Source organism: Ovis aries, chromosome 24 (genome assembly GCF_016772045.2).
Source record: "Ovis aries strain OAR_USU_Benz2616 breed Rambouillet chromosome 24, ARS-UI_Ramb_v3.0, whole genome shotgun sequence".
Taxonomy (NCBI): Eukaryota; Metazoa; Chordata; class Mammalia; order Artiodactyla; family Bovidae; genus Ovis; species Ovis aries.
Window position 1 is genome coordinate 34534213 of NC_056077.1, and position 17216 is coordinate 34551428.

Genomic DNA, 17216 nt, shown 5'->3' on the forward strand with positions numbered 1-17216 from the left:
AAATGGAGAACAAATGTAAAGTAACAAAGCCCAAAGTTGCTCACTAGAAAGATTAATAAAATTATTAATAATTCTAGCTAGGTGGATAAAGAACAAAAGAGATGTTCTCACTGCAGATTCTATACATATTAAGAACATAAGGAAAATAACCAATGGGTCAGAAAAGACATAACAAGGAACATTAGAAAACACTCTGAGATGAATGAAAATGAAAACATACTATACTTAAGCTTATGGGTTGCCACTAAAGCAGTGCTTACAGGGAATAATGCGCATAACTATTTGTCAACAAAATGGATAACTTAAGCAGAATTGACACATTCGTAGAAGGACACAGACTACCAAAACTGACTCAAGAATAATCTGAAACTCTGAATAGGTTTATGACAAGAGATTGAATTAGTAATCAAAAGCCACCCACGAGGAAAAGCTGAATCCCAGATGACTTCACTGGTGAATTCCACCAAACATTTAAAGAAGAAGTAATATCAATTCTTCAAAAATTCTTCCAAGAATAGAAAATGAGGAAACACTTTCCAACCCATTCTATAAGGCCAGTATCAGCCTGCTACTAAAATCAGACAAAATTATCACAAGAAAAGAAAATTGCATACCAATATCTCTTATAAATATAGACACAAAAATTCTCAACAAAATGCTAGCAGGCTGAATCTAGTAGCATAAGAAAATTATTATACACCATAACCAAGCAGGACTTATCCCAAAAAGGCAAGGTTGTTTTAACATAAAAGATTAATCAATGTAATACACCGTATCAATAGAATAAAGGGCAGAAACACGATCATCTCATAAATGCAGGAAAGGCATTTGACAAAACTCAACACCTCCATGAAAAACCACTCAAAACCTAGGCAGATAGTTCCCCACCTGCTAAAGGGCATCTACAAATAACCCACAGTTAACAATGTACTTAATAGTGAAAGACTGAATGCTTTCTCCTTAAGATCAGAAACAACCAAGGGTGTCTATTCTCATCACTTCTAGTAGACATTTTGCTGGAGGTTCTACCCAGGGCAACTTGGCAAGAAAAAAAAAAAAAAAAGGCATCCAGATTGGAAATCAAGAAATAAAACCATCTCTATTTGTGGATTACATGACATTATATATAGAAAACCCTAAATAACACAAACACACACACACACACGCAATTAGAGCTAGTAAATGAGTTCAGGATACAAGAGCAATATTTTAAAAGTTATATTTCTGGGAATTTCTTGCTGGTCCAGTGGTTAGGACTTCACCTTCACTGCCAAGGGCGCAGGTTCAATCCCTGGTTGGGGAGCTAAGGTCCCACAAGCTGCATGGTATGTCCCGGGGGCGGGGGGAAGATTATTTATTTCCGCACACTAGGAGTGAACAACCTGAAAATGAAATTAAAAAACAATTCCATTTATAATAGCATCAAAAAGAATACAATAACCAGGAATACATTTAACCAAGGAGGTGAATGAATTATATACTGAAAGCTACAAAATACTGTTTTTTTAAAAATTTTATAAAACATTGTTGAAAGAAATTCAAAATTACCTAAATAAATGGAAAAACATTCCATGTCTATGGGTTGGAGACTTATTATTGCTATGATGACAACATTCCAGAAGTTGATTTACTAGCAGAATACCAGGTGGCTTTTTTGCAGAAATTGACAAGCTGACTCTAAAGTTCATATGGAAATTCAAAGGGCCCAGAATAGCCAAAAAGGAAGAAAAAACATTGGAGGACTAACACTTCCTGATTTCAGAATTACTACAAACCGATCAAGATAGTTTGATACTGGTATAAAGATCAATGTAAAGATCAGTGGAATAGAATTAACAGCCCAGAAATAAATCATCATATTTACAGTCAAGGGCTTCCCTGGTAGCTCAGCTGGTAAAGAATCCACCTGCAATGCACGAGACCCCGTTTCGATTTCTGGGTTGGGAAGATTGCCTGGAGAAGGGATAGGCTATGCACTCTGGTATTCACGGGCTTCCCTAGTGGCTCAGATGGTAAAGAATCTACCTGCAAGGCGGGAGACCTGGATTCGATCCCTGGGTTGGGAAGATCCTCTGGAGGAGGGCATGGCAACCTACTCCAGTATTCTTGCCTGGAGAGAATCCCATGGACAGAGGAGCCTGGCGGGCTACAGTTGACAGGATCGTAAAGAGTGGGACACAACTGAGCGACTAAGCATATAGCACACTTACAGTTAACTGATTTTTGACAAAAGTACCAAGTCTATTCAATGGGGAAGAACAGGCTTTTCAACAGACGATGCTGGGACAGCTGGCTATCCACACGCAAAAAGAAAGAAATTGAATGCCTACCTCATACTACATGCAAAAACCAACAAAATGAATCAGAAACCTAAACACAAGAGCTAACACTATGAAACGTAGGAAGGAAACATAGGGGTAACTCTCCTGGATTTGGCAACGGATTTTTCAATATGACCCGAAACGCACAGGGCTTCCGTGGTGGCTCAGCGGTAAAGAGCCAGCGCAGGAGACACCGGTTCCATGGTCCAGTCCTTGATCTGGGAAGACCCCATATGCCATAGGGGCGACAGCCACTGAGCCTGTGCCCTAGAGCCCAGGAGCTGCAATTCCCGAGCCCACGTGCTACCGCTATTGAAGCCCACTTAGCCTAGAGCCTGTGCCCTACCACCCCAGAAGCCACCGCAATGAGCCTGCGCACCGCAACGAGCGCGTAGCCCCTGCTTGCCGCAACGAGAGACAAGCCTGTGCAGCAAACATACAGCACAGCCAAAAATAAATAAACAAAATTATATTTGAAAAAGCACAAGCCACCAAAGAGAAAACAGATAGACTGAACTTCATGAACATTTAAAAGTTTGTGCTGTGAAGAACACTATCAAGAACGTGAAAAGACCAGGGAACTATAGTCAATATCTTGTAATAACCTATAAAGGAAAATAATCTGAAAAATAATATATGTGTGTATGTATAACTGAATTGCCTTGCTGTGTCCCTGAAACATACTTCAGTAAAATATATATACTAAGAAAACAAACAAATGAATAAAACTACTCAAAAAAAAAAAAGTGAAAAGACAACTCACAGAAAAGGATAAAACATTTGTGAATCATACATCTGATAAGGGACTTGTACATCAAATATGTAAAGAACTTTTATAACTCAATAATAAAGAGACAAATAACCTGATTAAAAATAGACAAAGGATCTTGCCGGGGTCCTGCCCTGGCTTGGATCCAGGGTATCCAAAATATGATGGCGTCGGCGAAGAGAATGATTTAGAGAGAGAGAGAAAGAAAGAATGTTGCAGATAAGAAAATAGAGGAGAGAAAGAGGCTGATGTTCCTTGGTTTACACAGAAAATCAATAAAGTCTCGAGACAAGAGACTTGCACTGTCTACGTAAGGCCACAGGTGTCCTCCCGGTCTCCCAAGGGAGTGAAGACGCAGGGCGCCTTCCCATTCAGGTCTTAGAAACCCAGGCAAATAAGTAGTCACGGTGGACCTCTGTGTTCCAGATGGGAACTAGCCTGAAAGAGAGAGTCAGAGAGAGAAAGAAAGAAAAAGAGAGAGAGACATGGGGTGACCAAGCTTCTTCCAGCGAGGCCCCTTTTTATTTTCAAAAAGGACTTTTATACCTTAACTTGTACATAGAGGGAAATGAAAGATTCAAGGTCATACAGAGTCAGCCCAAACATTCCAGCAGTTTTGCCCTTATCGAAACCAGGATTTTTTTCTGCAAACCTTTCCCACAAATGATGTTGTGTACATTATCTTCTGGCCTTGGAGGCCTGTGAACATTTTATGACCCTCTTTTGATAAAGGCTGTTCAACTAGAAAATTTATTTTCCCTCAAAGTGTTTTTTTCTTTTTATTTCTAATCTATGTCAGCCTCAGAAAATGCCAAACAGAGTTACGTTTCTCGCAGAGTAAAGGTGCAGTGAGTTACAAGAAAGAACCAATTAGCTCAAAGATCTGATGTGGTTAATTTCAAGGCTACACTTGTTTTTCTTACATTCCAACTATGTTAACTAATGCATTCCCAGGTGCACAGTGGATAAGGGATATGGGAACTTGGCAGCAAGCATTGGCTCAACAGTGAAATCTTACACCAACACTATTCTAATAGCTTTTAACTCTTTGAAAGGCTCTATGTTTTAGGCTTCCCATGCCTCTCACAGTTGAGGGGCTATAAACAATCACATGCATAGTTGTAAAAGTCCGGGGAAAACTGTCAGGCAAGTCAGAGAGCCATCAGAGGGGTTTGAGCTGAGACACTCCTTTTATATGCAGGATACTATTAACTGGAGCTCTAAGTTAACCTTTTCCAGAGAAAGTTGGTCGGGGATAGCCCCCTGTTAATGTTAGAGGAGTCGGTGAAAGTCATGAAATGATAAGACAGACAGATTCTGGTTTGGGGGTAGATGCTCGAGAAGTTCCAGGGGGGCCCCACGAGGCCTGATCCCGCCTTTGTATGTCAGACCCCTTCCTCATGACCTTTGCCATGGGCGAGGTTCCCCCTGCTGGCTCCTGGCAGGATCTGAACAGATGTTTTTCCAAATAAGGTACTGAAATGAGCTATAAGCATGTGGAAAGATACCCAACATTGTTAGTCATGAGAGAAATGCAATTCATACCACAATGAGATAGCACTTTATACTGACTGTAATGGTTCTAATCAAAAACACAGATAAAAACAGGCGTTATGGGGATGTGGAAAAATTTGAACCTTCATGCAGCGCTGGTAGGGATGTAAAATGGCACAGCCATTTTGGAAAATAGTCTGGCAGTTCTTCAAAAGGTCAAGCATACAACCCAGCAATTTTTCTCTAAGGTATATAACTAAGAGAAATGAAGACATACATCAACACAAAACTTTGACATAATGTTTAGAGCATTATTTATAATAGCTCCAAAGTGGAAACAACCCAACATCTATCAACTGATGAATAGTTAAATAAAATGTAGTAGGGATTCCCATGTGGCTCAGTGGTAAAGAATCCTTCTGCCAAGGAAGAGACGCAGACACGATCCCTGGGTCGGAAAGATCCCATAGAGGAGAAAATGGCAAGCCACTCCAGTATTCTTGCCTGGGAAATCCCATGAACAGAGGAGCCTGGTGGGCTATAGTCCATGGGGTCACAAAGAGTCAGACATGACTTAGTGACTAAACAACAACAAATACCCATGCAATTGAATATTGTTATTCAGGCGCTAAGTCGTATCTGACTCTTTTTGACTCCAAGGACTGCAGCCTGCTAAGCTTCCGTGTCCTTCACTGTCTCCCGGAGTTTGCTCAAACTCATGTCCATTGAGTCAATGATGCCATCCAATCATCTCATCTTCTGTCGCCCCCTTCTCCTCTTGCCCTCAATCTTTCCCAGCATCAGGGTCTTTTCCAATGAGTCAGCTCTTCATATCAGGTGGCCAAAGTATTGGAACTTCAGCTTCAACATCATTCACCCTACCAATGAATATTCAAGGTTGACTTCCTTTAGGATTGACTGGTTTGATCTTCTTGCTGTCCAAGGGGCTCTCAAGAGTCTTCTGCAGCACCACAATTTGAGACATTATACATGTTTCAGTGTATCAGTTCTTCAGTGCTCAGCCTTCTCTACGTCTAACTCTCACATCAGTACATGATTACTGGAAAAACCACAGCTTTGACTATACAGACCTCTGTTGGCAAAGTGATATCTCTGCTTTTTAATACACTTCCAGGTTTGTCATAGCTTTTCTTCCAAGGAGCAAGCATCTTTTAATTTCGTGGCTGCAGTCACCATCCACAGTGATTTTGGAGTCCAAGAAAATGAAATCTATCACTGTTTCCACTTTTCCCCCATCTATTTGCTGTGAAGTGATGGAACCAGTGGCCGTGATCTTCGTTTTTTGAATATTGAGTTTCAAACCAGCATTTTCACTCTCCTCTTTCACCCTCATCATGAGGCTCTTTAGTTCTTTGCTTTCTGCCCTTAGAGTGGTATCCTCTGCATATCTGAAGTTGACAACAATAATAATGGTAGCGGTCTGTATATATTTTTTGAAATATGTGTGGTACTAGGAAAATCATAAGACCAACTGCTGTATCAGTAAAGATTTTATTCTTTGATAAAAAAGAAAGAAAAATAAATTCATATTTCTTAGCTCTGTCCACTGAAAAGGCCCAGAACAATGACCACTTATGGTAGCAATGGGCAATCCTAAGAGGCCCAGAATGTGGTCTCTAAATACTATTTCCCACTAAAGAAACCAGAGAACTTTGAAAGAAAATGACTTATTTCAGTTCTGGGATTGGAAATATCCAAGATAAGCAAAAAAAGCAAAGATGACTGCAATTGTGCTAAAGGGGAGAAGGTGTCAAGGTGAAGAGGGCCTCAGTGACTAAAGACTGGACAATTCGAAATGCAACAAAAATTATAAACTGCTATGGATTAAAACAAAAAATATGGTCAAATTTGTGAGTTCACAGAGGCACTTAAAAAATAAAGCTTCAGGCTTCCCTGGCGGCTCAGTGGTAAAGAATCTGCGTGCCAGTGTAGGAGACACAGGTTCAGTCCCTGATCCAGGAAGATCCCACGTGCCACGGAGCATGCAAGCCTGTGCGCCGCAACTGCTGAGCCTGCGCTCTAGAGCCCAGGCGCTGCAGCTACTGAGCCACGTGCCCCAAATGCCGAAGCCCGTGAGCCCCAGAGGCCGCGCTCTGCAACGCGAGAAGCTGCCGCAAAGAGCCCTCGCGCCGCAGCTAGAGAGCAGCCTCCGCCCTCCGCAACTAGAGGAAAGCCCACACGGCACTGAGGACCCAGCACAGCCAAAACTGAAATAAAATAAACAAATAACCTAAGAAAAGGGAAACTTCATCAGTTACTCTATTAGTTTCTTGGAGTTGCCGTAACAAAGTGTCACAAACTGGGAGGCTCGAAACAAGAGGAATGTTTGGTGTCGTTGTTCTGGAGGCCAGTTGTCCAAAATGAAAGTGTTGGCAGGTCCGCACTCCAACTGAAGCCTGTAGGGAGGAACCCTTCCTGGCCTCTTCCAGCTTCTGGTGTCTGCTGGCACTCCTTGGTACCCCTCGGGTTGTGGGAGGGCCACTTTGCTTCCATTGCCACATGGCCATCGTCTCCCCTTCCCATGAGGACCCCAGTCCTATTGGATTAAGGGCTTGTCCTAGGGTTAGCAACAACCTTATTTCCAAAAAGGGCTTCCCTTGTGGCTCAGCTGGTAAATAATCCACCTGCCGTGCTGGAGACCTGGGTTCGATCCCTGGGTTGGGAAGATCCCCTAGAGAAGGGAAGGGCTACCCACTCCAGTATTCTGGCCTGGAGAATTCCATGGACTGCAAACAGTCGGACATGACTGAGTGAGTTTTATTTTCACTTTATTTTCAAAACAGCTCACATTACAAGGTTTGGGGGGTTAAAACTTGAACATATCCTTTGGGCAGTGGGATACAATTCAACCCCTAACATTTAAGGGATGCTAAGGAAACAACTCATCCAGAAAACTAAAGGAAAAAAAAAACCCAAAAAACAAATCAAGTAATTAATCTGGCTTTCCTGTGCAAACTGTATCCAGGGCAACCTAGTAGTTGCCAAGGGAACCTTCCTCTCCATGAATTTCAACTAATAAATAAGAAAGAAATGATGAGATCGTAATGTTCCATTTTTCAACCTCCTAATGAAATAATGGATCCAGGCAAAGATCATTTCGTTCGATATCACAAAGAGAGAGAAAGACAGGGGCATGAGATTCCTCCTAATGGAAGGTCGCAGTGACCCAGGAAGTAGTCTTTGCAAAACACTTAAAGCTGAAACAGACTAAGCCACCGATCATAGGTTTCCTGGAACTAGAGGGGACAGAGGGAGACATTAAATATGAATAGTGCCCCAGGCAGTCGATCTGCCATGTAGGAACTTTACAGGGTCCACAGCCCAGTCTCTTCAAGCAACAAATTCCAAGGGAAAAAATATAGATGGAGGGAGGCCAAACAGTAGTTGGCCGAAGTAGAGACTTAAAAGACACATCACCACTGCGATGTGTGGACCTTGAAATAAACCAAATGATTCAAACAAACCAACTGTAAAAGATGTATGCATAGATGCACATAGATTAAGGGCTAACTGGGGAAATCTGACACACAGACTGGCCATCTGATGACATTCAGGAATGATTAATTATTTGCAGAGACATGAACAGACCTAGAGATTGTCATGCTAAGTCAGAGAAAGACAAATATCATACGATATTGCTTGTATGTGGAATCTTAGAAAAAATGGTACAAATGGGCCTTTTTACAAAACAGAAATGGAGACACAGATGTAGAAAACAGACTTAAGGTTATGAAGGGGAAAGGTGGGGAGGAATAAATTAGGATGATGGGATTGACATATACACAGTATATATAAAATAGATATTTAACAAGAACCTACTGTATAGCACAGGAAACTCTACTCAATACTCCGTAATGACCTACATGGGAATAGAATCTAAGAAAGAGTGGGTATATGTATATGCATAACTGATTCACATTGCTGTACAGCAGAAACTAACACACACTGTCAATCAACTATATTCCAATAAAGATTAATTTTAAAAAGTCTTTACTTCTCCCAAAAAAGACATATCAACCACTTATGTATGTACCTTGTTAAAATGTTGATAAACCAACTGTTAGAAAAAATATTATGGAGTAATTGGATGAATTGGACATGGACTGGACATTTAGTAACATTAATGAATTAATAATTTTTTAGCTATAATGGTATTAAAGTTGTGCTTTTAAAGAGAATCCTTATATTTTTTACATAATATTTATAGCTGAAATGATATGATGTCTGGGAATGGCCTCAAGACACTACAGACCGGAGAGGGGGTGAAATGGAAAGACACACATATGAAGTTTGATGTCATAAACTGATGATTGTTGAGCTGGGTGGTGAGTAAATGAAAACTCACTATGCTGTTCTATTTTTGCATATGTTTAAAATATTTTTTAAAATAAAATATTCCATAATACAAAGGAGGACAAAGCAATACAGTATGTAGCGATAAAAATATTGCAAAAAATAAACAATATGGAAGTTTTGTAGATGTCACAGATGGTTGCTTCTGGCTTGTGATAAGATTTCCAACGATGACATCATACACAGTTTCCAAAAGTGCTCTAATAAAACCCCGAGACATCCTCAATATGTATGTGCTGTGGCTGTACTGCGGCTACCCTCCTGAATGATTCAAAATACTGCTCTAGATATACACATGTTGGAATAAAACTGTTGCATGAAATGTGAGAGTGAGGGAAGCAGTATTCTTGATCAGTATATTCTTTCCTATGAAGAGTGCAACTACGTGGAAATTAAGGATTGTAACAGAGAGAGAGTAAAAGAGACTTAAGAAGCATTGCTGTGTTGGAATAAAATTGTTGCATGAAATGTAAGAGTGGGGGAAGTAGTATTCTTAATATATTATTTTCTATAATAAATGGAACTACATGAAGATGAAATATTATAAGAAAGAGAGAGATCTAAGAAGCATTGCAACTGAGTGTACTGTGTGGGCCTATTCAGGGGTCTCACTGGAATGAATCAATGATAAAAAGATATTTTTGAGATAACTGGGAAAACTGAACCCAGATTGGGTCTTAGGAGATTCTAAAAACTTGTTGATTTTGAAGGATGTTGTAATAGTCATTACGATTATATCATAATGGAGACTGTCATTATAATTATATTATCCCAAAGCCTTATTTATTAAAGACATAAAGAAGCAAAACACAAAAGATCACAGATTGTATGAAATATTCAGAAAAGTAAACCCAAAGAGACAGCAGGTTAGTGGTTAATGGTGAAACTGCTTAATGGGAGTAAGGAGTTTATCTGGGGCTGATGAAAACATTTTGAAGTTAGAGCGCGTGGTTGTACCTTGTGAATATGCTCAAAGCCACTGAATTGTATACACTTCACAATGGTTAATCTTATGTAATCTTTACCTCAATTTCTAAGATATTTATTTATGGCTGTGCTAGGTCTTTGGTCAGAGAAGGCAATGGCACCCCACTCTAGTACTCTTGCCTGGAAAGTCCCATGGATGGAGGAGCCTGGAGGCTGCAGTCCATGGGGTCGCTAAGAGTCGGGCACGACTGAAGGGAAACGGCAGCAGCAGCAGCAGGTCTTTGGTGCTAAGTGTGAGCTTCCCAAGTGTGGCAAGCGGGGTGCTGCTCAGGCGAGGCGGTGTTCAGTGCAGTGGTTTCTCTTGTTTCAGAGCCCGGGCTCTAGGGTACATGGGCTCATTAACTGCGGGACGTGGGCCTGCTTGCCCCACGGCATGTGGAACCTTCCTGGACCAGGGATCAAGCCTGTGTCCGCTGCATTGATAGGCGCACTCTTAACCTTTGGACCACCAGGGAAGTCCTTATCTCAATTTTTAAAAGAGAAAAAGATGATATGGGAGAGATGAACAGGGTGAACACAAGGAAAATGAAATTATCCAGGCACTGTTAATGACTGGAGAGTGCTTGAGGTTTCATTGTACTGTTCTCTTGATGTGATACAAGTTTAAAATGTTCTGAAATAGAAAGGTATGGGTGTGTGTGTGTTTAAGAGGAGGATTTCAGTAATAATAAAGCCACTGGTGTCAAAGATTCAGGAAAGCATTTGGACAAATTAGTTTCATGAAATCAGAGAGTGGGAAATCCAATATTTGCAAATTAATAAGTTGCTATATATATACATTATAACATGCAGTTTAAGAAATGAACATATACTAAAATAATAAATGATATTCTATAAATAGTACAATATTATAAACAAGCATCATTCTCCCTAAAAGTTTCTATATTCAAGTTGGGGAAAGGACTCTTAATTTTAGGCTTCTTCAGAAGAACTTTGTGTGGTCTTGTTATATCCTAGCATTTAAGCTGTATTTCTGTGATGAATAAGAGGATCTCATCATTAGAAAGAGATCCTTATTCCTGGAGCAGAAATATGTCTGAATATTTCTGCAGAGTCTGGATGACACGCGACCCGCCGAACAATTTGGCTTCGAGTCCTTGCCTATCAACCCCCTCACTTTACCAACTTGGTTTTCATGTTGAATAATTCTGATCTTCCATTCACAAAAAAGGTAAATTCAGGGACTTCCCTGGTGGTCCAGTGGTTAAGATTTTGCCTTCCAATATAGGGGGTGCAGGTTTGATCCCTGCTCATAGAGCTAAGACCCCACCCACATGCCTGCAGGCCAAAACATCAGAACAGAAAACAGAAGCAACATTGTAACAAATTCAATAAACACTTTTTTAAAAGTTCAGAAGTTCCCCAATGAAGTCCATTAATTTCGTTAAACACCCCCAAATGAAGTTTACCTAGAGCCTGCTTTACCAATATAGGGACCCAGTTCCCCTCATATTATTCACCTGTCATTTCTGTGTGTTCCCCAAGGACTGCTTCTCAAGACTCAGGTGAATTTCTCAGTTTTTTCCCCTCTGGCCTTCTGACCACATCTGTGTCTTATGAGATGACCATGCCCTGGCTCCCCTTCCTGACAGTATTCTCCACAGCTCTCATCTCTCTGACTCCTGGAGAAGACACAGTTTTTCTTTGACCCCATATATCTCTCAGTTCCCCACAGAGCAGCTGTGATCAGACTGTAACCAACAAAACTATGTATATTGAACACTAGGGCTTCCCTGGTAAAGAATCCGCCTGCCAATCCAGGAGACATGGTGTCGATTCCCGGTTCGGGAAGATCCCACATGCCTTGGAGCAACTAAGCCCGTGTTCCACAACTATTGAGCCTGTGCTCCAGAGTCCAGGAGCCACAGTACTGAAGCCCAAGAGCCCAAGATCCCTTGCTCCGCAACAAGAGCAGTCCCTGCAATGAGAAGCCCTCATGCCTCAATGAGAGTAGCTCCTGCTCTCTGCAATTACGGAAAAGCCCACGCAGCAGTGAAGACCCCAAAATAAAATAAAGGAATTAGCATTTAAAATAGTTATCTTGGACATTAATGGGTAATAATCCATAGCAGGGTCTCCAGATTTGTTTCTGTAAAAGGCCAAATAATAAATGTTTCAGGCACTGTGGGCCATGGACAATCTCTATCACATATTCTTTTTGACTGATTGTTTTGACAGCCCTTGAAACATGAAAAACCCCATCTTAACTCCATGGGCTGCACACAGTGGCCTGCAAGGGATTTGGCTCACAAGCCATCATCTGCTGACCCTGATCCACACCCTCCCAGCTGAGCTTTGGAAGGGACGGCAGCCCAAATCCACAGGGGTCAATCCACCCGCAGCCTCCTTTCCAACTCCATTCTTGCCCAACTCCCAGCCCCAGCCCTCTCAGGAGCTGGTTTCTGGAGAAATTGTTTGCATTAGTCAGGATTTTCAGAGAAGCAGAACAATAGGGTGTTTATCTATAGCTCCAGAAACAGAGATAGAGATTTATTTTGAGGAATTGGCTCACATGAACTGTACAAGTCCAAAATCTGTGGGACAAGATGGCAGGCTGGAAGTTCAGGCTGATGTCACAGTGTCAAGCCGAAGTTTCACAGGGCAGGAGACCGGAAGCTCAGAGAGGATTTGTGTATTGCAGTCTGGAGGAGAATTCCTTCTTTCTCAGAATCCTCAGGCTTCGCTCTTAAGGCCTTCAACTGATTGGATGAAGCCCATCCTGTTATAATGCGAAGAGCTGACTCACTGGAAAAGACCCTGATGCGGGGAAAGATTGAGGGCAAGAGGAGAAGGGGACGACAGAGAGATGTGATGGCTAGAGGGCATCACCGATTCAATGGACGTGAGTTTGAGCAAACTCCAGGAGATGGTGAAGGACAGACCGGGAAGCCCAGTGTGCTGCAGTCCATGGGGTCACACAGTTGGACACGACTTAGCAAATGAACAGCAACATCACATTACAAAGAACGATCTGCTTTATTCAGTGTCACTGATTTAAATGTTGATCATGGCTGGGGATGTCCCTGGTGGTGCAGTGGTTAAGACTCTGCACTCTCAAGGCAGGGGACCCAGGTTCGATCCCTGGTCAGGGAACTAGATCCCACATGCCACAACTAAGACCTCACATGCTGCAACAGAGATCGAACATCCCAGTGCCACCGCTAGGAGCCGGTGCAAGCAAATAAGCAAATAAAAGAAAATGAACGTTTTAAAAAATGTTAACCACATCTAAAAAATACCTCCGCAGCCACATCTAGACAGGTGTTCAACCAACACCTGGGCATCTTAGCCTGGCCAAGTTGACACGTAAAATGAACCATTCCATTGCCTGAGCCTCAGAGCGTAGGTTCAGTGGGCCTGAGGCCAGGGAACAGAGAGAGACCTTTGCTCTCCTTCAGTCTGAGTCCTGTCTCCCCCATCCCCCACCACCATTTACCGTCCAAGGACTGGCCTCTTTCCAGGTTGTCTTACAGTGAAATTTCTACCCCTTCCAGAGGAAACACAGCTCCCACTCACGCTGATAAAGGACATTTCCTTAGTACTGAGTTAGAGTGATGAGATCTTTATTCTCATTTCAGCTCTGCTGTGGGGACTGGTTTTTCACCAGCTTGGAGCCTCCTGCTAGACTCAATACACAGAAGAACCTTGTAGAACAAAGTAGATGTTCAACAGATGTGTGTTACTTTAGCTTTTGGTTCAGTTCAGTCGCTAAGTTGTGTCCGACTCTTTGTGACCCCATGAACCGCAGCACGCCAGGCCTCCCTGTCCATCACCAACTCCCGGAGTCCACCTAAACCCATGTCCATGGTGTCGGTGATGCCATCCAGAAAATAGCTATGCAATCAGAAAATAGCTTTATTTCCCTAGGCCAGCCCTCCCTCCCCTTGTGCCCCTGAGCTCTGTATCTCAGCGTCTACGTTTGGGCCCAAAGAGCAGTACTGAGGTGTTGGCAGCTTGGGCCCAGAGTGGAAAGTTAGGCTTCCTTTCTAGTAAGGAGAACTTATCACCGACCAGTGTCACATCTGCCAGACGCGGTCAGAATTCTATCTATCCTTGAAACGGTTCTAGGTAATTTCGCCTTCAAGCATCTTTGCTGTCGACATCTTTGCCACAAACATTTTTGCTACAAACATTTTCACCACACAGCTGTGTGTACTCAGTCACTCAGTTGTGTCCAGCTCTTTGTGACCCCATGAGCTGTAGCCAGCCAGATTTTCCATGGAAATCTGTCCATGGGATTTCCCAGGTAAGAATTCTGGAATGGGTGCCCATTTCCTCTTCCAGGAAATCTTCCCAACTCAGAGATCAAACCTGCATTGGCAGGCAGATTCTTTACCACTGAGCCATCCAGGAAGCCGCCACATAGCTAATTGGCTTTGAAAGATAAAATACAACAAGTCCCCTACATACAGATGAGTTCTGTCCTGAGAGCATGTTCGTTAAGTCCAATTGGTTTGTAAGCCCAACGAAGTTAGCCTAGGTACCCAACTAATACAATCAGCTATATATACTGTACTATAATAGGTTTATAATAGTTTTCAAACAAATAATATGTACATAAAAAACAAACAAAAAAATAAAGAAAACATTTTTAATCTTACAGTAGAGTATCTTGGAAAGTACAATAGTACAACAGCTGGCATACAGAGGCACGTCTGCTTCTTTGACAAGTTTACAACTTGACAGTTCATATGTAGGGGACTTCCTGTAACTGGTTAATACTTCGGTTTCAATTGGCTGAAATGTGTTAGTATTTCTTCCAGTTAATGATGTTAACTGATGGATTTATCGAGCTGATAGATGACAATGATTGGCTCCAAGAGCTGGGATGTTTTTTCTTCTCCCCCACTCGAAGCTTGTGGGATCTTTGTTCCCCAACCAGGAGTTGAACTTGAGTGCCCTCAGCAGTGAAAGCAGAGTCCTAGACACTGGGCCGCCAAGGAGTTCCCCAACAGCTGGTTTCTTATTTTTAAATATACTATGTTGGAGGAAAAAGAGGCTGAGGGCCTTAAAGGTGCAGAGTTGAACCCACATTTCCCATAGAACATCTATCAACCCGGATATGGCAACACACCAAGAACAAAAACAGTACATTGGCTTTCCCAATGCAGGATGGAGCTGTTACAAACACACATCCCAGCGTCTGGAAACTGACACCTCCCTTGAAAAAAGAAATTTTAGGGAAAAAGGGGAAAAAAAGTATAATGAGAATACAAATCAACAAGCAGAAAAATGTATGATGCTATGAAAGACGTACAGGACACTATGAAAGACGAGGGTTTAGGCACAATCCCAAAATAACTTATTTGCGCAGTTTTGTCACAAACTTACACACCTGTCCAATTTATTCAGATGTTTTGTATTTTGCGATAAAGTTTTTTTAGTTGGAGTTTGTTATTCAGTTTTCATGTTTCAGGGTGTCCTTTTTAATGTCCCTCTTTCATTTTGCACTGTTTTGTCTTTTACAGTAAAATTGCCTGATGACAAATTTGTTGTTTTTCAATGCCATGTCCAAGTCTTTGTGACCCCTGTGGACTGTAGACACCAAACTTCTCTGTCCTTTACCATCTCCCGGACTTTGCTCAAACTCATGTCCATTAAGTCGGTGATGCCATCCAATCATCTCAGCCTCCGTCGCCCCCTCGTCCTCCTGCCCTTAATCTTTCCCACCACCAGGGTCTTTTCCAATGAGTAGCCCTAGGTTGCAAAAAAAAAAATTTTTTTTAAATGTTTGCAGGGAAAATGCTTGTAGCAAAAATGTCTAAGGCAAAGAGCTTAGAGTATAAATAATAAGCTCTGCTCACTATTGGCCAAGTCTGCTCTGATTGGACATTTTCTCCCAGCCTGTCCATATAGAGGGCAGCCTTGAAGAGCCTGGAGCTTCTGCCCATGATTCAGAGGGGACTTCCTATGAAATAAAGATGGGTTCTCTCTGTGAACAGGAATTCTCAACTCTTTAACAAGAATGAAATTCATCTAAATTTAGGCTGTCAGCAGAGCTGAGGTTTACCACAGAGCTGAACTCTAGCTGAAAGGGAACATTTTGGTCTGGGGAATTCTCAATGGATTGAGATAGGGGTGTGTTTGTGTTTGTGTATGTGAGTGTGTGTGTGTGTGTGAGTGTGTGTGTGTGTGTATGTTTTGGTCTGGGGAGTTGTCAAGGGATTGAGTTAGGGATGTGTGTGTGTGTGTCTGTGTGTGTGTGTGTGTTTTGGTCTGGGGAGTCGTCAAGGGATTGAGATAAGGGTGTGAGTGTATGCGTATCTGTGTGTGTGTGTGTTGAGAAATTCAGCTGCAGCTGGAAAGAACGTAAAGGAAGAGGAAGTTGGATCAAAATGCGTAGAAGAAGCTGTGGTTGGGACACAGTCAGATTGAGAGTTTGTTTCTCTGTAAGGCACGGTGACCTTGGTTGGCAGCATCTCAGACCCGGATCCAGGTCAACGTGTGTTCATGTCAGTGAAGGTAATGCTGAGAAATGTGAACCTCTTGTCAGCACTGGGCCACGAGACTGGAGGAATATTTGCCCTAAAGTTGCTCATGTTTTCCCAAAAGAAGATGATTTTTAAATTTCATTTCATAATTAAATAGCATTTTAATAAGCCATTTCTAAAATCCTCCTGGCAAATTTCCCTAACTGGGGTAGGGGGAAATTCCTTGATCTCTGGACTTCCTCCTAACCCAATACTCACAAACACACAACGGCATAACAGGAAGGGTTAACCATAGTATACACTCCCACTCAAACAAGAGAAAGATGGAAGGCCGCCTACCTGGGTTTGGGGAAAATTCTTTGACTGGGTATTGTTTCTGTCTCTGGGAGGGTCTCCCTCGTCCTTGTTCCCTGCGGCTCTTGAACTTGCCCTTGAAGAAGCTCTGTGTACACCATTATACCCAGCGGCCTTATCTGAAGTAGACTTTGAACCACAAGTTCTCTGTGGAAGCTGAGTAGCTTTCTCAGCTTCCTTCTTGCCTTAGAATGTTGAAGCGTCCCAGGATTATTTCAAATACTGAAATACTTCCTTATTAGTTCAGATGAATGGTTCTTTTGATGCTACAACTTTCTCAAGAATTTAGTTAGCTTCATGAATATGTCAGATGCAACCGAGAGAAACCTAGTCACAGCATTTCTTTACCCCAAAGCCAAAAATTCATTAGCTAAGTCAACTTCCTTCCCAGTTAGTTCAGGTGATAGTTTTGACAAAGCTTTTGCCACTGTGCAACACAAATTGCCATTTTTTTCCCTGGGTCTCCGATGACTGCCAACGCAATTT

The 17216-nt window shown here is 42.0% G+C and overlaps 2 long non-coding RNA genes and 1 other non-coding gene across 3 annotated transcripts; 1 reads left to right on the top strand and 2 right to left on the bottom strand.

Annotated features, from left to right (window-relative positions):
* Nucleotides 1–753: 753 nt before the first annotated feature.
* LOC132658582 (uncharacterized) lies at nt 754–4173 on the bottom strand. The gene is made up of 3 exons (XR_009598412.1): nt 3185–4173; nt 2026–2146; nt 754–1382 (listed from the first exon to the last, which is right to left on the bottom strand). It is a non-coding gene; the product is annotated as an uncharacterized LOC132658582 (long non-coding RNA).
* An 8792-nt stretch (nt 4174–12965) lies between these two features.
* TRNAE-CUC (transfer RNA glutamic acid (anticodon CUC)) lies at nt 12966–13038 on the top strand. Its single transcript has one exon. It is a non-coding gene; the product is annotated as a tRNA-Glu (tRNA).
* A 1484-nt stretch (nt 13039–14522) lies between these two features.
* LOC132658583 (uncharacterized) lies at nt 14523–16851 on the bottom strand. The gene is made up of 2 exons (XR_009598413.1): nt 16716–16851; nt 14523–15642 (listed from the first exon to the last, which is right to left on the bottom strand). It is a non-coding gene; the product is annotated as an uncharacterized LOC132658583 (long non-coding RNA).
* Nucleotides 16852–17216: the final 365 nt, after the last annotated feature.